We start from the raw sequence: 25000 nt of genomic DNA, 5'->3' as shown, positions 1-25000 counted from the left end.
TCTCCGTCTCTCTCTCTCTCTCCCTCACTCTCTCTCCGCCACTCACTCTCTCCCTCCCTCTCTCCGACTCCCTCCCTCTCTCCATCACTCTCTCCATCTCTCCCTCTCTCCCTCCCTCTCTCTCCATCTCTCCCTCCCTCCCTCCCACTCTCTCCGTTTCTCTCTCTCTCCCTCTCCCTCTCTCCCTCCCTCTCTCTCCCTCACTCTCTCTCCGTCTCTCCCTCCTTCTCTCTCCGTCACACCCTCTCTCCCTACCTCTCTCTCTGTCTCTCTCTCTCTCTCTCTCCGTCACTCCCTCTCTCTATCCTCTCCATCACTCCCTCTCTCCCTCTCTCTCTCCCTCCCTCTCTCTGTCTCTCTCTCTCTCCATCACTCCCTCCCTCCCTCCTCTCTCCATCCCTCTCTCTCCATCTCTCCCTCTCTCCCTCCCTCACTCCCACTCTCCCTCTCTCTCTCTCCGTCACTCCCTCTCTCCCTCCCTCTCTTTCCGTCTCCCTCTCTCTCCGTCACTCTCTCTGTCTCTCTCTCTCTGTCTTTCCCTCTGTCTCTGTCTCTCTCTCCCTCTGTCTCTCTCGCTCTCTGTCTCTCTCTCTCAGTCTATCTCTTTGCATCCCTCTTTCTCACTCTGTCTCTTTGTCTCTCTCTCTGTCACTTTGGGAACGATTTAATAGCCGCGTTGTGCTTCAGTGAGAATGTGTCATGTCCGTTAAATAGCGGGAGAGGCGATAAATGAGAACAGCGCCGGGCGCTGATCCGTTCGCGATCTAACCGTCCCGCGCCCTTGGAGAAATTCAGATCTGGCCGTGGATTTTTAGAGTGAGGTTTTATTGTCACGCGTTCCGATGTACGGTGAAAAGTATGGTCCGTGTTCAGCCCATGTATCGTTCCATACATGAAAAATCATACAATTAATACACGATGTAAATAGACAGACACCGGCATTGGGTGACGCGTACGGAGTTTAGTAGTACTCAGTAGAGAAGATGTGTGAAGAGATCAAGTCAGTCCATAAGAGGGTCGTTTAGGAGTTTAACAGCTGGGAGCCTGGACCGATTCAGCGACTGCGGAGGGTCTAGCACCGGAGCCACGCGGAGCACAATCGATTCCAATCTGAAACGGTTGCAGGATCCGCCGGGTCCGTGATTGACACTCGGGAGGCCCTCAGCTACTTTTACACATTACACTCCCCACCCACACTACACTCCCCACACACACTCGTCCCAGCCGCACACACACATTACACTCCCCACACACACTCATCCCAGCCGCACACACACATTACACTCCCCACACACACTCGTCCCAGCCGCACACACACATTACACTCCCCACCCACACTCGTCCCAGCCGCACACACACATTACACTCCCCACACACACTCATCCCAGCCGCACACACTCATTACACTCCCCACACACACTCATCCCAGCCACACACACACATTACACTCCCCACACACACTCATCCCAGCCGCACACACACATTACACTCCCCACCCACACTCGTCCCAGCCGCACACACACATTACACTCCCCACACACACTCGTCACAGCCGCACACACACATTACACTCCCCACACACACTCATCCCAGCCGCACACACACATTACACTCCCCGCACACACTCATCCCAGCCGCACACACACATTACACTCCCCACACACACTCATCCCAGCCGCACACACACATTCCACTCCCCACCCACACTACACTCCCCACACACACTCATCCCAGCCGCACACACACATTACACTCCCCACACACACTCACCCCAGCCGCACACACACATTACACTCCCCACACACACTCATCCCAGCCACACACACTCATCCCAGCCGCACACACATTACACTCCCCACACACACTCATCCCAGCCGCACACACACATTTCACTCCCCACACACACTCATCCCAGCCACACACACATTACACTCCCCACACACACTCATCCCAGCCGCACACACACATTACACTCCCCACACACACTCATCCCAGCCGCACACACACATTACACTCACCACACACACTCATTACACTCCCCACACACACATTACACTCCCCACACACACTCGTCACAGCCGCACACACACATTACACTCCCCACACACACTCATCCCAGCCGCACACACACATTACACTCCCCACCCACACTACACTCCCCACCCACACTCGTCCCAGCCGCACACACACATTACACTCCCCACACACACTCATCCCAGCCGCACACACACATTACACTCCCCACACACACTCATCCCAGCCACACACACTCATCCCAGCCGCACACACACATTACACTCCCCACACACACTCATCCCAGCCGCACACACACATTACACTCCCCACACACACTCATCCCAGCCGCACACACACATTACACTCCCCGCACACACTCATCCCAGCCGCACACACACATTACACACCCCACACACACTCATCCCAGCCGCACACACACATTACACTCCCCACACACACTCGTCCCAGCCACACACACACACATTACACTCCCCACCCACACTCATCCCAGCCGCACACACAATTTACACTCCCCACCCACACTCATCGCAGCCGCACACACACATTACACTCCCCACACACACTCATCCCAGCCGCACACACACATTACACTCTCCACACACACTCATCCCAGCCGCACACACACATTACACTCCCCACACACACTCATCCCAGCCACACACACACATTACACTCCCCACACACACTCATCCCAGCCGCACACACACATTACACTCCCCACACACACTCGTCCTAGCCGTGCACACACATTACACTCCCCACACACACTCATCCCAGCCGCACACACACATTACACTCCCCACACACACTCATCCCAGCCGCACACACACATTACACTCCCCACACACACTCGTCCCAGCCGCACACACACATTACACCCCACACCCACACTCGTCCCAGCCGCACACACACATTACACTCCCCACACACACTCGTCCCAGCCGCACACACACATTACACCCCACACCCACACTCGTCCCAGCCGCACACACACATTACACTCCCCACACACACTCATCCCAGCCGCACTCACACATTACACTCCCCACACACACTCATCCCAGCCGCACACACACATTACACTCCCCACACACACTCATCCCAGCCGCACACACACATTACACTCCCCACACACACTCATCCCAGCCGCACACACACATTACACTCCCCACACACACTCATCCCAGCCGCACACACATTACACTCCCCACACACACTCGTCCCAGCCGCACACACACATTACACTCCCCACACACACTCATCCCAGCCGCACACACACATTACACTCCCCACACACACTCATCCCAGCCGCACACACACATTACACTCACCACACACACTCATCCCAGCCGCACACACATTACACTCCCCACATACACTCATCCCAGCCGCACACACACATTACACTCCCCACACACACTCATCCCAGCCGCACACACACATTACACTCACCACACACACTCATCCCAGCCGCACACACATTACACTCCCCACATACACTCATCCCAGCCGCACACACACATTACACTCCCCACACACACTCATCCCAGCCGCACACACACATTACACTCACCACACACACTCATCCCAGCCGCACACACACATTACACTCCCCACCCACACTCGTCCCAGCCGCACACACACATTACACTCCCCACACACACTCATCCCAGCTGCACACACACATTACACTCCCCACACACACTCATCCCAGCTGCACACACACATTACACTCCCCACACACACTCATCCCAGCTGCACACACACATTACACTCCCCACACACACTCGTCCCAGCCACACACACATTACACTCCCCACACACACTCATCCCAGCCGCACACACACATTACACTCCCCACACACACTCGTCCCAGCCACACACACATTACACTCCCCACCCACACTCATCCCAGCCACACACACATTACACTCCCCACACACACTCATCCCAGCTGCACACACACATTACACTCCCCACACACACTCATCCCAGCCGCACACACACATTACACTCCCCACCCACACTCGTCCTAGCCGTGCACACACATTACACTCCCCACACACACTCATCCCAGCCGCACACACACATTACACTCCCCACCCACACTCGTCCCAGCCGCACACACACATTACACTCCCCACACACACTCATCCCAGCCACACACACATTACACGCCCCACACACACTCATCCCAGCCACACACACACATTACACTCCCCACACACACTCGTCCCAGCCGCACACACACATTACACTCCCCACACACACTCATCCCAGCCGCACACACACATTACACGCCCCACACACACTCACCCCAGCCACACACACATTACACTCCCCACACACACTCATCCCAGCCGCACACACACATTACACTCCCCACACACACTCATCCCAGCCGCACACACACATTACACTCCCCACACACACTCATCCCAGCCACACACACACATTACACTCCCCACACACACTCATCCCAGCCGCACACACACATTACACTCCCCACACACACTCATCCCAGCCGCACACACACATTACACTCCCCACACACACTCATCCCAGCCACACACACACATTACACTCCCCACACACACTCATCCCAGCCGCACACACACATTACACTCCCCACACACACTCATCCCAACCGCACACACACATTACACTCCCCACACACACTCATCCCAGCCACACACACACATTACACTCCCCACACACACTCATCCCAGCCACACACACACATTACACTCCCCACACACACTCATCCCAGCCGCACACACACATTACACTCCCCACACACACTCATCCCAGCCGCACACACACATTACACTCCCCACACACACTCGTCCCAGCCACACACACACATTACACTCCCAACACACACTCATCCCAGCCACACACACATTACACTCCCCACACACACTCATCCCAGCCACACACACACATTACACTCCCAACACACACTCATCCCAGCCGCACACACATTACACTCCCCACACACACTCATCCCAGCCGCACACACACATTACACTCCCCACACACACTCGTCCCAGCCGCACACACACATTACACTCCTCACACACACTCATCCCAGCCGCACACACACATTACACTCCCCACACACACTCATCCCAGCCGCACACACACATTACACTCCCCACACACACTCATCCCAGCCACACACACACATTACACTCCCCACACACACTCATCCCAGATGCACACACACATTACACTCCCCACACACACTCATCCCAGATGCACACACACATTACACTCCCCACACACACTCATCCCAGCCACACACACACATTACGCTCCCCACACACACTCATCCCAGCCGCACACACACAATACACTCCCCACACACACTCATCCCAGCCACACACACACATTACACTCCCCACACACACTCATCCCAGCCACACACACACATTACACTCCCCACACACACTCATCCCAGCCGCACACACACATTACACTCCCCACACACACTCATCCCAGCCGCACACACACAATACACTCCCCACACACACTCATCCCAGCCACACACACACATTACACTCCCCACACACACTCATCCCAGCCGCACACGCACATTACACTCCCCACACACACTCATCCCAGCCACACACACACATTACACTCCCCACACACACTCATCCCAGCCGCACACACACATTACACTCCCCACACACACTCATCCCAGCCCCACACACATTACACTCCCCACACACACTCATCCCAGCCACACACACACATTACACTCCCCACACACACTCATCCCAGCCGCACACGCACATTACACTCCCCACACACACTCATCCCAGCCACACACACACATTACACTCCCCACACACACTCACCCCAGCCGCACACCCACATTACACTCCCCACACACACTCATCCCAGCCGCACACACACATTACACTCCCCACACACACTCGTCCCAGCCGCACTCACACATTACACTCCCCACACACATTCGTCCCAGCCGCACTCACACATTACACTCCCCACACACACTCATCCCAGCCACACACACACATTACACTCCCCACACACACTCATCCCAGCCAACACACACACATTACACTCCCCACACACACTCATCCCAGCCGCACGCACACATTACACTCCCCACACACACTCATCCCAGCCGCACACACATTACACTCCCCACACACACTCATCCCAGCCAACACACACACATTACACTCCCCACACACACTCATCCCAGCCGCACACACACATTACACACCCCACACACACTCGTCCCAGCCGCACTCACACATTACACTCCCCACACACACTCATCCCAGCCGCACACACATTACACTCCCCACACACACTCATCCCAGCCGCACACACACATTACACTCCCCACACACACTCATCCCAGCCGCACACACACATTACACTCCCCACACACACTCATCCCAGCCACACACACACATTACACTCTCCACACACACTCGTCCCAGCCGCACACACACATTACACTCCCCACCCACACTCGTCCCAGCCGCACACACACATTACACTCCCCACACACACTCATCCCAGCCGCACACACACATTACACTCCCCACACACACTCATCCCATCCTCACACACACATTACACTCCCCACCCACACTCATCCCAGGCACACACACATTACACTCCCCACACAGACTCATCCCAGCCGCACACACACATTACACTCCCCACACACACTCATCCCAGCCACACACACATTACACTCCCCACACACACTCATCCCAGCCACACACACATTACACTCCCCACGCACACTCATCCCAGCCACACACACACATTACACTCCCCACACACACTCATCCCAGCCGCACACACACACATTACTCTCCCCACACACACTCATCCCAGCCACACACACACATTACACTCCCCGCACACACTCATCCCAGCCACACACACACATTACACTCCCCACACACACTCATCCCAGCTGCACACAGACATTACACTCCCCACACACACTCATCCCAGCCGCACACACACATTACACTCCCCACACACACTCGTCCCAGCCACACACACACATTACACTCCCCACACACACTCATCCCAGCCGCACACACACATTACACTCCCCACACACACTCATCCCAGCCGCACACACACATTACACTCCCCACACACACTCATCCCAGCCGCACACACACATTACACTCCCCACACACACTCATCCCAGATGCACACACACATTACACTCCCCACACACACTCATCCCAGATGCACACACACATTACACTCCCCACACACACTCATCCCAGCCACACACACACATTACGCTCCCCACACACACTCATCCCAGCCGCACACACACAATACACTCCCCACACACACTCATCCCAGCCACACACACACATTACACTCCCCACACACACTCATCCCAGCCACACACACACATTACACTCCCCACACACACTCATCCCAGCCGCACACACACATTACACTCCCCACACACACTCATCCCAGCCGCACACACACAATACACTCCCCACACACACTCATCCCAGCCACACACACACATTACACTCCCCACACACACTCATCCCAGCCGCACACGCACATTACACTCCCCACACACACTCATCCCAGCCGCACACACACATTACACTCCCCACACACACTCATCCCAGCCGCACACACACATTACACTCCCCACACACACTCATCCCAGCCCCACACACATTACACTCCCCACACACACTCATCCCAGCCACACACACACATTACACTCCCCACACACACTCATCCCAGCCGCACACGCACATTACACTCCCCACACACACTCATCCCAGCCACACACACACATTACACTCCCCACACACACTCACCCCAGCCGCACACCCACATTACACTCCCCACACACACTCACCCCAGCCGCACACACACATTACACTCCCCACACACACTCATCCCAGCCGCACACACACATTACACTCCCCACACACACTCGTCCCAGCCGCACTCACACATTACACTCCCCACACACATTCGTCCCAGCCGCACTCACACATTACACTCCCCACACACACTCATCCCAGCCACACACACACATTACACTCCCCACACACACTCATCCCAGCCAACACACACACATTACACTCCCCACACACACTCATCCCAGCCGCACGCACACATTACACTCCCCACACACACTCATCCCAGCCGCACACACATTACACTCCCCACACACACTCATCCCAGCCAACACACACACATTACACTCCCCACACACACTCATCCCAGCCGCACACACACATTACACACCCCACACACACTCGTCCCAGCCGCACTCACACATTACACTCCCCACACACACTCATCCCAGCCGCACACACATTACACTCCCCACACACACTCATCCCAGCCGCACACACACATTACACTCCCCACACACACTCATCCCAGCCGCACACACACATTACACTCCCCACACACACTCATCCCAGCCACACACACACATTACACTCTCCACACACACTCGTCCCAGCCGCACACACACATTACACTCCCCACCCACACTCGTCCCAGCCGCACACACACATTACACTCCCCACACACACTCATCCCAGCCGCACACACACATTACACTCCCCACACAGACTCATCCCAGCCGCACACACACATTACACTCCCCACACACACTCATCCCAGCCACACACACATTACACTCCCCACACACACTCATCCCAGCCGCACACACACATTACACACCCCACACACACTCATCCCAGCCACACACACACATTACACTCCCCGCACACACTCATCCCAGCCACACACACACATTACACTCCCCACACACACTCATCCCAGCTGCACACAGACATTACACTCCCCACACACACTCATCCCAGCCGCACACACACATTACACTCCCCACACACACTCGTCCCAGCCACACACACACATTACACTCCCCACACACACTCATCCCAGCCGCACACACACATTACACTCCCCACACACACTCATCCCAGCCGCACACACACATTACACTCCCCACACACACTCATCCCAGCCGCACACACACATTACACTCCCCACACACACTCATCCCAGATGCACACACACATTACACTCCCCACACACACTCATCCCAGATGCACACACACATTACACTCCCCACACACACTCATCCCAGCCACACACACACATTACGCTCCCCACACACACTCATCCCAGCCGCACACACACAATACACTCCCCACACACACTCATCCCAGCCACACACACACATTACACTCCCCACACACACTCATCCCAGCCACACACACACATTACACTCCCCACACACACTCATCCCAGCCGCACACACACATTACACTCCCCACACACACTCATCCCAGCCGCACACACACAATACACTCCCCACACACACTCATCCCAGCCACACACACACATTACACTCCCCACACACACTCATCCCAGCCGCACACACACATTACACTCCCCACACACACTCATCCCAGCCACACACACACATTACACTCTCCACACACACTCGTCCCAGCCGCACACACACATTACACTCCCCACCCACACTCGTCCCAGCCGCACACACACATTACACTCCCCACACACACTCATCCCAGCCGCACACACACATTACACTCCCCACACACACTCATCCCATCCTCACACACACATTACACTCCCCACCCACACTCATCCCAGGCACACACACATTACACTCCCCACACAGACTCATCCCAGCCGCACACACACATTACACTCCCCACACACACTCATCCCAGCCACACACACATTACACTCCCCACACACACTCATCCCAGCCACACACACATTACACTCCCCACGCACACTCATCCCAGCCACACACACACATTACACTCCCCACACACACTCATCCCAGCCGCACACACACACATTACTCTCCCCACACACACTCATCCCAGCCACACACACACATTACACTCCCCGCACACACTCATCCCAGCCACACACACACATTACACTCCCCACACACACTCATCCCAGCTGCACACACACATTACACTCCCCACACACACTCATCCCAGCCGCACACACACGTTACACTCCCCACACACACTCATCCCAGCCGCACACACACGTTACACTCCCCACACACACTCATTCCAGCCACACACACACATTACACTCCCACACACACTCATCCCAGCCGCACACACACATTACACTCCCCACACACACTCGTCCCAGCCGCACACACACATTACACTCCCCACACACACTCGTCCCAGCCGCACGCACACATTACACTCCCCACGCACACTCATCCCAGCCGCACACACAGATTACACTCCCCACGCACACTCATCCCAGCCTCGGGGACAGGAACCGCCTCGGGTACAGGAACCGTCTCGGGTAGAGGAACCGCCTCGGGTACAGGAACCGCCTCGGGTACAGGAACCGCCTCGGGTACAGGAACCGCCTCGGGTACAGGAACCGTCTCGGGTACAGGAACCGCCTCGGGTACAGGAACCGCCTCGGGTACAGGAACCGCCTCGGGTAGAGGAACCGCCTCAGGTACAGGAACCGCCTCGGGTAGAGGAACCACCTCGGGTACAGGAACCGCCTTGGGTAGAGGAACCGCCTCAGGTACAGGAACCGTCTCGGGTACAGGAATCGTCTCGGGTACAGGAACCGCCTCGGGTACAGGAACCGCCTCGGGTACAGGAACCGCCTCAGGTACAGGAACCGTCTCGGGTACAGGAACTGACTCGAGTACAGGAACCGCCTCGGGTACAGGAACCGCCTCGGGTACAGGAACCGCCTTGGGTACAGGAACCCCCTCGGGTTCAGGAACCGCCTCGGGTACAGTAACCGCCTCGGGTACAGGAACCGCCTCGGGTACAGGAACCGTCTCGGGTACAGGAACCGTCTCGGGTAGAGGAACCGTCTCGGGTAGAGGAACCGCCTCGGGTAGAGGAACCGCCTCGGGTACAGGAACCGCCTCGGGTACAGGAATCGCCTCTGGTACAGGAACCGCCTCGAGTACAGGAACCGCCTCGGGTACAGGAACCGCCTCGGGTACAGGAACCCCCTCGGGTACAGGAACCACCTCGGGTACAGGAACCCCCTCGGGTACAGGAACCACCTCGGGTACAGGAACCGCCTCGGGTACAGGAACCCCCTCGGGTACAGGAACCGCCTCAGGTACAGGAACCCCCTTGGGTACAGGAACCGTCTCGGGTAGAGGAACCGCCTCGGGTACAGGAACCGCCTCGGGTACAGGAACCGCCTCGGGTAGAGGAACCGCCTCGGGTACAGGAACCGCCTCGGGTACAGGAACCGCCTCGGGTACAGGAACCGCCTCGGGTAGAGGAACCGCCTCAGGTACAGGAACCGCCTCGGGTACAGGAACCGCCTCGGGTAGAGGAACCGCCTCGGGCACAGGAACAGCCTCGGGTAGAGGAACCGCCTCGGGTACAGGAACCGCCTCGGGTACAGGAACCGCCTCGGGTACAGGAACAGCCTAGGGTAGAGGAACCGTCTCGGGTACAGGAACCGCCTCGGGTACAGGAACCGCCTCGGGTACAGGAACCGCCTCGGGTACAGGAACAGCCTAGGGTAGAGGAACCGCCTCGGGTACAGGAACCGTCTCGGGTACAGGAACCGCCTCGGGTACAGGAACAGCCTAGGGTAGAGGAACCGTCTCGGGTACAGGAACCGCCTCGGGTACAGGAACCGCCTCGGGTACAGGAACCGCCTCGGGTACAGGAACAGCCTAGGGTAGAGGAACCGCCTCGGGTACAGGAACAGCCTCGGGTACAGGAATCGCCTCGGGTACAGGAATCGCCTCGGGAACAGGAACCGTCTCGGGTACAGGAACGGCCTCGGGTACAGGAACCGCCTCGGATACAGGAACCGCCTCGGGTACAGGAACCACCTCGGGTACAGGAACCGCCTCGGGTAGAGGAACCGCCTCGGATACAGGAACCGCCTCGGGTACAGGAACCGCCTCGGGTACAGGAAACGCCTCGGGTACAGGAACAGCCTCGGGTACAGGAACAGCCTCGGGTAGAGGAACCGCCTCGGGTACAGGAACCGTCTCGGGCACAGGAACAGCCTCGGGTAGAGGAACCGCCTCGGGTACAGGAACCGTCTCGGGTAGAGGAACCGCCTCGGGTACAGGAACCGTCTCGGGTAGAGGAACCGTCTCGGGTACAGGAACCGCCTCGGGTACAGGAACCGTCTCGGGTACAGGAACCGCCTCGGATACAGGAACCGTCTCGGGTACAGGAACCGCCTCGGGTACAGGAACCGTCTCGGGCACAGGAACAGCCTCGGGTACAGGAACCCCCTCGGGTAGAGGAACCGCCTCGGGTACAGGAACCGTCTCGGGTACAGGAACCGCCTCGGGTACAGGAACCGCCTCGGATACAGGAACCCCCTCGGGTACAGGAACCACCTCAGGTACAGGAACCGCCTCGGGCACAGGAACAGCCTCGGGTAGAGGAACCGCCTCGGGTAGAGGAACCGCCTCGGGTAGAGGAACCGTCTCGGGTACAGGAACCGCCTCGGGAACAGGAACCGCCTCGGGTAGAGGAACCGCCTCGGGTACAGGAACCGCCTCGGGTACAGGAACCGTGTCGGGTACAGGAACCGCCTCGGGTACAGGAACCACCTCGGGTACAGGAACCGCCTCGGGTACAGGAACCGCCTCGGGTACAGGAACCGCCTCGGGTAGAGGAACCGCCTCGGGTAGAGGAACCGCCTCGGGCACAGGAACCGCCTCGGGTACAGGAACCGCCTCGGGTACAGGAACCGACTCGGGTACAGGAACCGCCTCGGGCACAGGAACCGCCTCGGGTACTGGAACCGCCTCGGGTACAGGAACCGCCTCGGGTACAGGAACCGCCTCGGGCACAGGAACCGCCTCGGGCACAGGAACCGCCTCGGGTACAGGAACCGTGTCGGGTACAGGAACCGCCTCGGGTACAGGAACCGCCTCGGGTACAGGAACCGCCTCGGGCACAGGAACCGCCTCGGGTACAGGAACAGCCTCGGGTACTGGAACCGCCTCGGGTACATCAACCGTGTCGGGTACAGGAACCGCCTCGGGTACAGGAACCGCCTCGGGTAGAGGAACCGCCTCGGGTACAGGAACCGCCTCGGGTACAGGAACAGCCTCGGGTACAGGAACCGCCTCGGGTACAGGAACCGCCTCGGGCACAGGAACAGCCTCGGGTAGAGGAACCGCCTCGGGTACAGGAACCGCCTCGGGTAGAGGAACCGCCTCGGGTACAGGAACCGCCTCGGGTACAGGAACCGCCTCGGGTAGAGGAACCGCCACGGGTACAGGAACCGTCTCGGGTACAGGAACCGCCTCGGGTACAGGAACCGTCTCGGGTACAGGAACCGTCTCGTGTACAGGAACCGCCTCGGGTAGAGGAACAGCGTCGGGTACAGGAACAGCCTCAGGTACAGGAACCGCCTCGGGTAGAGGAACCACCTCGGGTACAGGAACCGCCTCGGGTACAGGAACCGCCTCGGGTACAGGAACCGCCTCGGGTACAGGAACCGCCTCGGGTAGAGGAACCGCCTCGGGTACAGGAACCGCCTCGGGTACAGGAACCGCCTCGGGCACAGGAACCGCCTCGGGCACAGGAACCGCCTCGGGTAGAGGAACCGCCTCGGGTACAGGAACCGCCTCGGGTACAGGAACCGCCTCGGATACAGGAACCGTCTCGGGTACAGGAACCGCCTCGGGCACAGGAACCGCCTCGGGTAGAGGAACCGCCTCGGGCACAGGAACCGCCTCGGGCACAGGAACCGCCTCGGGCACAGGAACCGCCTCGGGTAGAGGAACCGCCTCGGGTAGAGGAACCGCCTCGGGTAGAGGAACCGCCTCGGGTACAGGAACAGCCTCGGGTAGTGGAACCGCCTCGGGTAGAGGAACCGCCTCGGGCACAGGAACCGCCTCGGGCACAGGACCCGCCTCGGGTAGAGGAACCGCCTCGGGTACAGGAACCGCCTCGGGCACAGGAACCGCCTCGGGTAGAGGAACCGCCTCGGGCACAGGAACCGCCTCGGGTACAGGAACCGCCTCGGGTACAGGAACCGCCTCGGGTACAGGAACAGCGTCGGGTAGAGGAACCGCCTCGGGTACAGGAACCGCCTCGGGTACAGGAACCGCCTCGGGTACAGGAACCGCCTCGAGTACAGGAACTGCCTCGGGTACAGGAACTGCCTCGGGTACAGGAACAGCGTCGGGTACAGGAACCGCCTCGGGTACAGGAACCGCCTCGGGTACAGGAACAGCGTCGGGTACAGGAACCGCCTCGGGTACAGGAACCGCCTCGGGTACAGGAACAGCGTCGGGTACAGGAACCGCCTCGGGTACAGGAACCGCCTCGGGTAGAGGAACCGCCTCGGGTACAGGAACCGCCTCGGGTAGAGGAACCGCCTCGGGTACAGGAACCGCCTCGGGTAGAGGAACCGCCTCGGGTACAGGAACCGCCTCGGGTACAGGAACCGCCTCGGGTACAGGAACCGCCTCGGGTACAGGAACCGCCTCGGGGACAGGAACCGCCTCGGGTACAGGAACCGCCTCGGGTACAGGAACCGCCTCGGGCACAGGAACCGCCTCGGGCACAGGAACCGCCTCGGGTACAGGAACCGCCTCGGGTACAGGAACAGCGTCGGGTAGAGGAACCGCCTCGGGTACAGGAACCGCCTCGGGTACTGGAACCGCCTCGGGCACAGGAACCGCCTCGGGTACAGGAACCGCCTCGGGCACAGGAACAGCGTCGGGTACTGGAACCGCCTCGGGCACTGGAACCGCCTCGGGCACAGGAACCGCCTCGGGTACAGGAACCGTGTCGGGTACAGGAACAGCCTCGGGTACAGGAACCGCCTCGGGTACAGGAACCGTGTCGGGTACAGGAACAGCCTCGGGTACAGGAACCGCCTCGGGTACAGGAACCGCCTCGGTACAGGAACCGCCTCGGGTAGAGGACCCGCCTCGGGTACAGGAACAGCCTCGGGTAGAGGAACCCCCTCGGGTACAGGAACAGCCTCGGGTAGAGGAACAGCCTCGGGTAGAGGACCCGCCTCGGGTAGAGGAACCGCCTCGGGTACAGGAACTGCCTCGGGTACAGGAACCGCCTCGGGTACAGGAACCGCCTCGGGTACAGGAACCGCCTCGGGTACAGGAACCGCCTCGGGTAGAGGAACCGCCTCGGGAACAGGAACCGTCTCCGGTAGAGGAACCGCCTCGGGTACAGGAACCGCCTCGGGTACAGGAACCGCCTCGGGTAGAGGAACCGTCTCGGGTAGAGGAACCGCCTCGGGTACAGGAACCGCCTCGGGTACAGGAACCGCCTCGGGCACAGGAACCGCCTCGGGTACAGGAACCGTCTCGGGTACAGGAACCGCCTCGGGTAGAGGAACCGCCTCGGGTACAGGAACCGCCTCGGGTACAGGAACCGCCTCGGGTAGAGGAACCGTCTCGGGTAGAGGAACCGCCTCGGGTACAGGAACCGCCTCGGGTACAGGAACCGCCTCGGGCACAGGAACCGCCTCGGGTACAGGAACCGCCTCGGGTAGAGGAACCGCCTCGGGCACAGGAACCGCCTCGGGTACAGGAACCGCCTCGGGTAGAGGAACCGTCTCGGGTAGAGGAACCGCCTCGGGTACAGGAACCGCCTCGGGTACAGGAACCGCCTCGGGCACAGGAACCGCCTCGGGTACAGGAACCGTCTCGGGTACAGGAACCGTCTCGGGTACAGGAACCGCCTCGGGTAGAGGAACCGCCTCGGGTACAGGAACAGCCTCGGGTAGAGGAACCGCCTCGGGAACAGGAACCGTCTCCGGTAGAGGAACCGCCTCGGGTACAGGAACCGCCTCGGGTAGAGGAACCGCCTCGGGTACAGGAACCGCCTCGGGTAGAGGAACCGCCTCGGGTACAGGAACCGCCTCGGGTACAGGAACCGCCTCGGGCACAGGAACCGCCTCGGGTACAGGAACCGTCTCGGGTACAGGAACCGCCTCGGGTAGAGGAACCGCCTCGGGTACAGGAACCGCCTCGGGTACAGGAACCGTCTCGGGTACAGGAACCGCCTCGGGTACAGGATCCACCTCGGGTACAGGAACCGCCTCGGGTACAGGAACCGCCTCGGGTACAGGAACCGTCTCGGGTACAGGAACCGTCTCGGGTAGAGGATCCACCTCGGGTACAGGAACCGCCTCGGGTACAGGAACCGCCTCGGGTACAGGAACCGCCTCGGGTAGAGGAACCGCCTCGGGTACAGGAACCGCCTCGGGTACAGGAACCGCCTCGGGTACAGGAACCGCCTCGGGTACAGGAACCGCCTCGGGTACAGGAACCGTCTCGGGTACAGGAACCGTCTCGGGTAGAGGATCCACCTCGGGTACAGGAACCGCCTCGGGTACAGGAACCGCCTCGGGTACAGGAACCGCCTCGGGTAGAGGAACCGCCTCGGGTACAGGAACCGCCTCGGGTACAGGAACCGCCTCGGGTACAGGAACCGCCTCGGCTAGAGGAACCGCCTCGGGTACAGTAACCGCCTCGGGTACAGGAACCGCCTCGGGTACAGGAACCGCCTCGGGTACAGGAACGGCCTCGGGTACAGGAACCGTCTCGGGTAGAGGAACCGTCTCGGGTACAGGAACCCTCTCGGGTACAGGAACCGCCTCGGGTAGAGGAACTGCCTCGGGTACAGAAACCGCCTCGGGTACAGGAACCGCCTCGGGTACAGAAACCGCCTCGGGTACAGGAACCCCCTCGGGTACAGGAACCGCCTCGGGTAGAGGAACTGCCTCGGGTACAGGAACCGCCTCGGGGACAGGAACCGTCTCGGGTACAGGAACCGCCTCGGGTACAGGAACTGTCTCGGGTACAGGAACCGCCTCGGGTACAGGAACCGCCTCGGGTAGGGGAACTGCCTCGTGTACAGGAACCGTCTCGGGTACAGGAACCCCCTCGGGTACAGGAACCGCCTCAGGTGGAGGAACCGCCTCGGGTACAGGAACCGCCTCGGGTAGTGGAACCGCCTCGGGTAGTGGAACCGCCTCGGGTACAGGAACCGCCTCGGGTACAGAACCGCCTCGGGTACAGGAACCGCCTCGGGTATAGGAACCGCCTCGGGTACAGGAACCGCCGCGGGTAGTGGAACCTCCTCGGATACAGGAACCGTCTCGGGTACAGGAACCGCCTCGGGTACAGGAACCGCCTCGGGTACAGGAACCGCCTCGTGTACAGGAACCGCCTCGGGTAGAGGAACCGTCTCGGGTACAGGAACCGCCTCGGGTACAGGAACCGCCTCGGGTAGTGGAACCGCCTCGGGTACAGGAACCGCCTCGGGTACAGGAACCGCCTCGGGTACAGGAACCGCATCGGGTACAGGAACCGCCTCGGGTACAGGAACCGCCTCAGGTAGAGGAACCGCCTCGTGTACAGGAACCGCCTCGGGTACAGGAACCGCCTCGGGTACAGGAACCGCCTCGGGTACAGGAACCGCCGCGGGTACAGGAACCGTCTCGGGTAGAGGACCGTCTCGTGTACAGGAACCGCCTCGGGTACAGGAACCGCCTCGGGTACAGGAACCGCCTCGGGTAGAGGAACCGCCTCGGGTACATGAACCGCCTCGGGTACAGGAACCGCCTCGGGTACAGGAACCGCCTCGGGTACAGGAACCGCCTCGGGTAGAGGAACCGCCTCGGGTACAGGAACCGCCTCGGGTACAGGAACTGCCTCGGGTAGAGGAACCGCCTCGGGTACAGGAACCGCCTCGGGTACAGGAACCGCCTCGGGTACAGGAACCGCCTCGGGTAGAGGAACCGCCTCGGGTACAGGAACCGTCTCGGGTACAGGAACCGCCTCGGGTAGAGGAACCGCCTCGGGTACAGGAACCGTCTCGGGTACAGGAACCGCCTCGGGTAGAGGAACCGCCTCGGGTACAGGAACCGCCTCGGGTACAGGAATCGCCTCGGGTACAGGAACCGCCTCGGGTACAGGAACCGCCTCGGGTAGAGGAACCGCCTCGGGTAGAGGAACCGCCTCGGGTACAGGAACCGCCTCGGGTACAGGAACCGCCTCGTGTACAGGAACCGCCTCGGGTACAGGAACCGCCTCGGGTACAGGAACCGCCTCGGGTACAGGAACCGCCTCGTGTACAGGAACCGCCTCGGGTACAGGAACCGCCTCGGGTACAGGGATCGCCTCGGGTACAGGAACCGCCTCGGGTACAGGAACCGTCTCGGGTAGAGGAACCGCCTCGGGTACAGGAACCGCCTCGGGTACAGGAACCGCCTCGGGTACAGGAATCGCCTCGGGTACAGGAACCGCCTCGGGTACAGGAACAGTCTCGGGTAGAGGAACCGCCTCTGGTACAGGAACCGTCTCGGGTAGATTAACCGCCTCGGGTACAGGAACCGTCTCGGGTAGATGAACCGCCTCGGGTACAGGAACCGCCTCGGGTACAGGAACCGCCTCGGATACAGGAACCGCCTCGGGTAGAGGAAGCGCCTCGGGTACAGGAACCGCCTCGGGTACAGGAACCGCCTCGGCTACAGGAACCGCCTCGAGTACAGGAACTGCCTCGGGTACAGGAACCGCCTCGCGTACAGGAACCGCCTCGGGTACAGGAACCGCCTCGAGTACAGGAACCGCCTCGGGTACAGGAACCGCCTCGCGTACAGGAACCGCCTCGGGTACAGGAACCGCCTCGCGTACAGGAACCGCCTCGGGTACAGGAACCACCTCGGGTACAGGAACCGCCTCGAGTACAGGAACCGCCTCGGCTACAGGAACCGCCTCGCGTACAGGAATCGCCTCGGGTACAGGAACCGCCTCGGGTACAGGAACCGCCTCGGGTACAGGAACCGCCTCGGGTAGTGGAACCGCCTCGGGTACAGGAACCGTCTCGGGTACAGGAACCGTCTCGGGTACAGGAACCGTCTCGGGTACAGGAACCGCCTCGGGTACAGGAACCGCCTCGGGTACAGGAACCGCCTCGTGTACAGGAACCGCCTCGGGTAGAGGAACCGTCTCGGGCGCAGGAACCGCCTCGGGTACAGGAACCGCCTCGGGTACAGGAACCGCCTCGGGTACAGGAACCGCCTCGGGTAGTGGAACCGCCTCGGGTACAGGAACCGCCTCGGGTACAGGAACCGCCTCGGGTACAGGAACCGCATCGGGTACAGGAACTGCCTCGGGTACAGGAACCGCCTCAGGTAGAGGAACCGCCTTGTGTACAGGAACCGCCTCGGGTACAGGAACCGCCTCGGGTACAGGAACCGCCGCGGGTACAGGAATCGTCTCGGGTAGAGGACCGTCTCGTGTACAGGAACCGCCTCGGGTACAGGAACCGCCTCGGGTACAGGAACCGCCTCGGGTAGAGGAACCGCCTCGGGTACATGAACCGCCTCGGGTACAGGAACCGCCTCGAGTACAGGAACCACCTCGGGTACAGGAACCGCCTCGGGTACAGGAATCGCATCGGGTACAGGAACCGCCTCGGGTACAGGTACAGCCTCGGGTAGAGGAACCGCCTCGGGTAGAGGAACCGCCTCGGGTACAGGAACCGTCTCGGGTACAGGAACCGCCTCGGGTACAGGAACCGCCTCGGGTACAGGAACCGCCTCGGGTAGAGGAACCGCCTCGGGTAGAGGAACCGCCTCGGGTACAGGAACCGCCTCGGGTACAGGAACCGTCTCGGGTAGAGGAACCGTCTCGTGTACAGGAACCGCCTCGGGTAGAGGAACCACCTCGGGCACAGGAACCGTCTCGGGTACAGGAACCACCTCGTGTACAGGAACCGCCTCGGGTAGAGGAACCGCCTTGGGTACAGGAACTGCCTCGGGTACAGGAACCGCCTCGGGTAGAGGAACCGCCTCGGGTAGAGGAACCGCCTCGGGTACAGGAACCGCCTCGGGTACAGGAATCGCCTCGGGTACAGGAACCGCCTCGGGTACAGGAACCGCCTCGGATAGAGGAACCGCCTCGGCTAGAGGAACCATCTCGGGTACAGGAACCGCCTCGGGTACAGGAACCGCCTCGGGTACAGGAACCGCCTCGGGTACAGGAACCGCCTCGAGTACAGGAACCGCCTCGGCTACAGGAACCGCCTCGCGTACAGGAATCGCCTCGGGTACAGGAACCGCCTCGGGTACAGGAACCGCCTCGGGTACAGGAACCGCCTCGGGTAGTGGAACCGCCTCGGGTACAGGAACCGTCTCGGGTACAGGAACCGCCTCGGGTACAGGAACCGCCTCGGGTACAGGAACCGCCTCGTGTACAGGAACCGCCTCGGGTAGAGGAACCGTCTCGGGCACAGGAACCGTCTCGGGTACAGGAACCGCCTCGGGTACAGGAACCGCCTCGGGTACAGGAACCGCCTCGGGTAGTGGAACCGCCTCGGGTACAGGAACCGCCTCGGGTACAGGAACCGCCTCGGGTACAGGAACCGCCGCGGGTACAGGAATCGTCTCGGGTAGAGGACCGTCTCGTGTACAGGAACCGCCTCGGGTACAGGAACCGCCTCGGGTACAGGAACCGCCTCGGGTAGAGGAACCGCCTCGGGTACATGAACCGCCTCGGGTACAGGAACCGCCTCGGGTACAGGAACCGCCTCGAGTAGAGGAACCGCCTCCGGTACAGGAACCGTCTCGGGGAGAGGAACCGCCTCGGGTAGAGGAACCGCCTCGGGTACAGGAACCGCCTCGGGTACAGGAACCGCCTCGGGTACAGGAACCGTCTCGGGTAGAGGAACCACCTCGGGCACAGGAACCGTCTCGGGTACAGGAACCGTCTCGTGTACAGGAACCGCCTCGGGTACAGGAACCGCCTCGGGTACAGGAACCGTCTCGGGTAGAGGAACCGCCTCGGTACAGGAACCGCCTCGGGTACAGGAACCGCCTCGCGTACAGGAACCGCCTCGGGTACAGGAACCGCCTCGGGTACAGGAACCGTCTCGGGTACAGGAACCGCCTCGGGTACAGGAACCGTCTCGTGTACAGGAACCGCCTCGGGTAGAGGAACAGCGTCGGGTAGAGGATCCGCCTCGGGTACAGGAATCGCCTCGGGTACAGGAACCGCCTCGGGTACAGGAACCCCCTCGGGTAGAGGAACCGCCTCGGGTACAGGAACCCCCTCGGGTAGAGGAACCGCCTCGGGTAGAGGATCCGCCTCGGGTACAGGAATCGCCTCGGGTACAGGAACCGCCTCGGGTACAGGAACCGCCTCGGGTACAGGAACCGTCTCGGGTAGATTAACCGCCTCGGGTACAGGAACCGTCTCGGGTACAGGAACCGCCTCGGGTACAGGAACCGTCTCGGGTAGATTAACCGCCTCGGGTAGAGGAACCGCCTCGGGTACAGGAACCGCCTCGGGTACAGGAACCGCCTCGGGTAGATTAACCGCCTCGGGTAGAGGAACCGCCTCGGGTACAGGAACCGCCTCGGGTAGATTAACCGCCTCGGGTAGAGGAACCGCCTCGGGTACAGGAACCGCCTCGGGTAGATTAACCGCCTCGGGTAGATTAACCGCCTCGGGTACTGGAACCGCCTCGGGTACAGGAACCGTCTCGGGTACTGGAACCGCCTCGGGTACTGGAACCGTCTCGGGTAGAGGAACCGCCTCGGGTACAGGAACCGCCTCGGGTAGATTAACCGCCTCGGGTAGAGGAACCGCCTCGGGTACAGGAACCGCCTCGGGTAGATTAACCGCCTCGGGTAGATTAACCGCCTCGGGTACAGGAACCGTCTCGGGTACAGGAACCGTCTCGGGTACAGGAACCGCCTCGGGTAGATTAACCGCCTCGGGTAGAGGAACCGCCTCGGGTACAGGAACCGCCTCGGGTACAGGAACCGCCTCGGATACAGGAACCGCCTCGGGTACAGGAACCGCCTCGGGTACAGGAACCGCCTCGGGTACAGGAACCGCCTCGCGTACAGGAACCGCCTCGGGTACAGGAACCGCCTCGAGTACAGGAACCGCCTCGGCTACAGGAACCGCCTCGCGTACAGGAACCGCCTCGGGTACAGGAACCGCCTCGGGTACAGGAACCGCCTCGAGTACAGGAACCGCCTCGGCTACAGGAACCGCCTCGCGTACAGGAATCGCCTCGGGTACAGGAACCGCCTCGGGTACAGGAACCGTCTCCGGTAGAGGAACCGCCTCGGGTACAGGAATCGCCTCGGGTACAGGAACCGCCTCGGGTACAGGAATCGCCTCGAGTACAGGAACCGTCTCGGGTAGAGGAACCGCCTCGGGTACAGGAACAGCCTCGGGTACAGGAACCGCCTCGAGTACAGGAACCACCTCGGGTACAGGAACCGCCTCGAGTAGAGGAACCGCCTCGGGCACAGTAACCACCTCGGGTACAGGAACCGCCTCGGGTACAGGAACCGCCTCGGGTCCAGGAACCGCCTCGGGTACAGGAATCGCCTCGGGTAGAGGAACCGCCTCGGGTACAGGAACCGCCTCGGGGACAGGAACCGCCTCGGGTACAGGAACCGTCTCGGGTAGAGGAACCGCCTCGGGTACAGGAACCGTCTCGGGGACAGGAACCGCCTCGGGTACAGGAACCGCCTCGGGTACAGGAACCGTCTCGGGTACAGGAACCGCCTCGGGTACAGGAACCGCCTCGGGTACAGGAACCGCCTCGGGTAGAGGAACCGCCTCAGGTACAGGAACCGCCTCGGGTAGAGGAACCACCTCGGGTACAGGAACCGCCTCGGGTAGAGGAACCGCCTCAGGTACAGGAACCGTCTCGGGTAGAGGAACCGCCCCCCCGCCCCGCCAAGCCCTGCTATCGAACCTCGTGGGGAACCGGACTCACCCAACCCTTCCTGAGCCTCTCCTGGTCCTTCACCCTCAGCTGCTGCATTGCCACATCGGCTGTTAGACTCTTTAAATGTGTAAAGACCCTCGTCGTCAGGAAGGCAGACAGCATTGTCAGAGACCCCTCCCACCCTGGCATTGCCCTCTTCTAGACCCTTCCATCAGGCAGAAGTCTGAAGAGCTGCACATCCAGCCAAAGGACAAAGAAATGTACAGCACAGGAACAGGCCCTTCGGCCCTCCAAGCCCGTGCCGACCATGCTGCCCGACTAAACTACAATCTTCTACACTTCCTGGGTCCGTATCCCTCTATTCCCATCCTATTCATGTATTTGTCAAGATGCCCCTTAAATGTCCCTATCGTCCCTGCTTCCACCACCTCCTCCGGTAGCGAGTTCCAGGCACCCACTACCCTCTGCGTAAAATACTTGCCTCGTACATCTACTCTAAACCTTGCCCCTCTCACCTTAAACCTATCCCCCCTAGTAATTGACCCCTCTACCCTGGGGAAAAGCCTCTGACTATCCACTCTGTCTATGCCCCTCATAACTTTGTAGACCTCTATCAGGTCGCCCCTCAACCTCCTTCGTTCCAGTGAGAACAAACCGAGTTTATTCAACCGCTCCTCATAGCTAATGCCCTCCATACCAGGCAACATTCTGGTAAATCTCTTCTGCACCCTCTCTAAAGCCTCCACATCCTTCTGGTAGTGTGGCGACCAGAATTGAACACTATACTCCAAGTGTGGCCTAACTAAGGTTCTATACAGCTGCAACATGACTTGCCAATTCTTATACTCAGACATCGGAACAGCTTCTTCCCCACAGCTACCAGACTCCTCAACGACTCCCCCTCGGACTGATCTGTTCCCTGTAAGAACACTGTTCACGCCGCCCTATGCTGCTCTTGTTTGGCCCCTTGTTCCGCACTGTAACCAATCACTATTTGTTAATGTACCATTGTCAATGTTCTCTGGCGATTAGTCTTTTGTCTGCTGTGTACGTACTGTGTACGTTCCCTCGGCCGCAGAAAAATACTTTTCACTGTACTTCGGTACATGTGACAATAAATATCAATTAATCACTTCCTCGCAAACGCCTCTCCCAGTATCGATCCCATCTCCTCCCTCCGCCACACCTCCCGTTCCCTCGCCAACCTAGGGACCCCACCCTCCCTGTCCCCTCTCCCCATGACCCGATCCCTAAAAACAGACACTCAAAGAAAACCAGTGCAAGGAACCGGGCCCCAGAAAAACGGCCGTCACCCCCCCCAGAGCCCAAGATTCCCGTACTCACTGTCGCCCTAGGCAGAGGGTAAACTGCCCTCTCCCATCAATCAGCCCACACAGCAAACCCCCAGACGGGTTCACCCCACCCATACGGAACAACCTGAAACAAAAAAGGGGGAAGGGAGGTTGCACGCGACATTTAACGCCCCCCCCCACCCCTCCCAACACTCAATCCACAGCCAAACCCCAGACCCATCTCTCATTTCGACCCCAGTCCTTCAGCCGCCTCCGCCGCCTCCACCTTCTCCAAGTAGAAGTCCCCCGTGTTGTAGGTCACCCTCAGCTTCTCCGGTAGACCCCGCCGTTGCTGTAGCGTGCCGCCTTCACCCAAGGCCGCCCGCCTCCTCGCCAGCTCCACCGTTAAGTCCGGCTGTCCACGAATGCCAACTCCCGCCCACTGCACCCCCCACTCTGGCTTTGCCCCACTCGCGACCCTTCTCCTTGACAAGGAATTTGCGGAAGCGGATTGTGAACGCCCGTGGCCTCTCGTCTGGCTTCAGCTTCGGCCTGAGTTCCCGTCCGGCTCCTACCCGGAGGGTTCCTCACCCTCCCCCAGCCTCTTGGCAAAGTACTCGGTCGGCCCGGGCCCTCCCCGCCCTCCGGCAGGCCCACGATCCTCAAATTCCGCCGTGTGCCTCGACTGTCAGAGCTTCGTTGTCCTGAGCCCTCCTCCGCAATTCCTCGCCCCTCGAGGTCACTGCGCTGCGGCAGAGCTCCCTCCACCCCCTTGAATCTCTCTCCCTCAACACCGCAAGCCTTCACCGGGGCGGGGAGGGGACCATCGCCGCCTTACGCAGCCACGTGCGTGCTTGGACAGCCGCCGCT

The 25000-nt window shown here is 60.3% G+C and overlaps 1 protein-coding gene across 4 annotated transcripts in view; it reads left to right on the top strand.

Moving 5' to 3' along the window:
• LOC140395979 (uncharacterized) overlaps nucleotides 1-25000 on the top strand; it is a 309601-nt gene that overhangs the window by 55559 nt on the left and 229042 nt on the right. The window lies entirely within an intron of this gene.

This window comes from Scyliorhinus torazame, chromosome 19, assembly GCF_047496885.1.
Source record: "Scyliorhinus torazame isolate Kashiwa2021f chromosome 19, sScyTor2.1, whole genome shotgun sequence".
NCBI lineage: Eukaryota > Metazoa > Chordata > Chondrichthyes > Carcharhiniformes > Scyliorhinidae > Scyliorhinus > Scyliorhinus torazame.
Note: the sequence above shows the minus strand (reverse complement) of the source record. Positions and strands in the feature narration are given on the sequence as shown.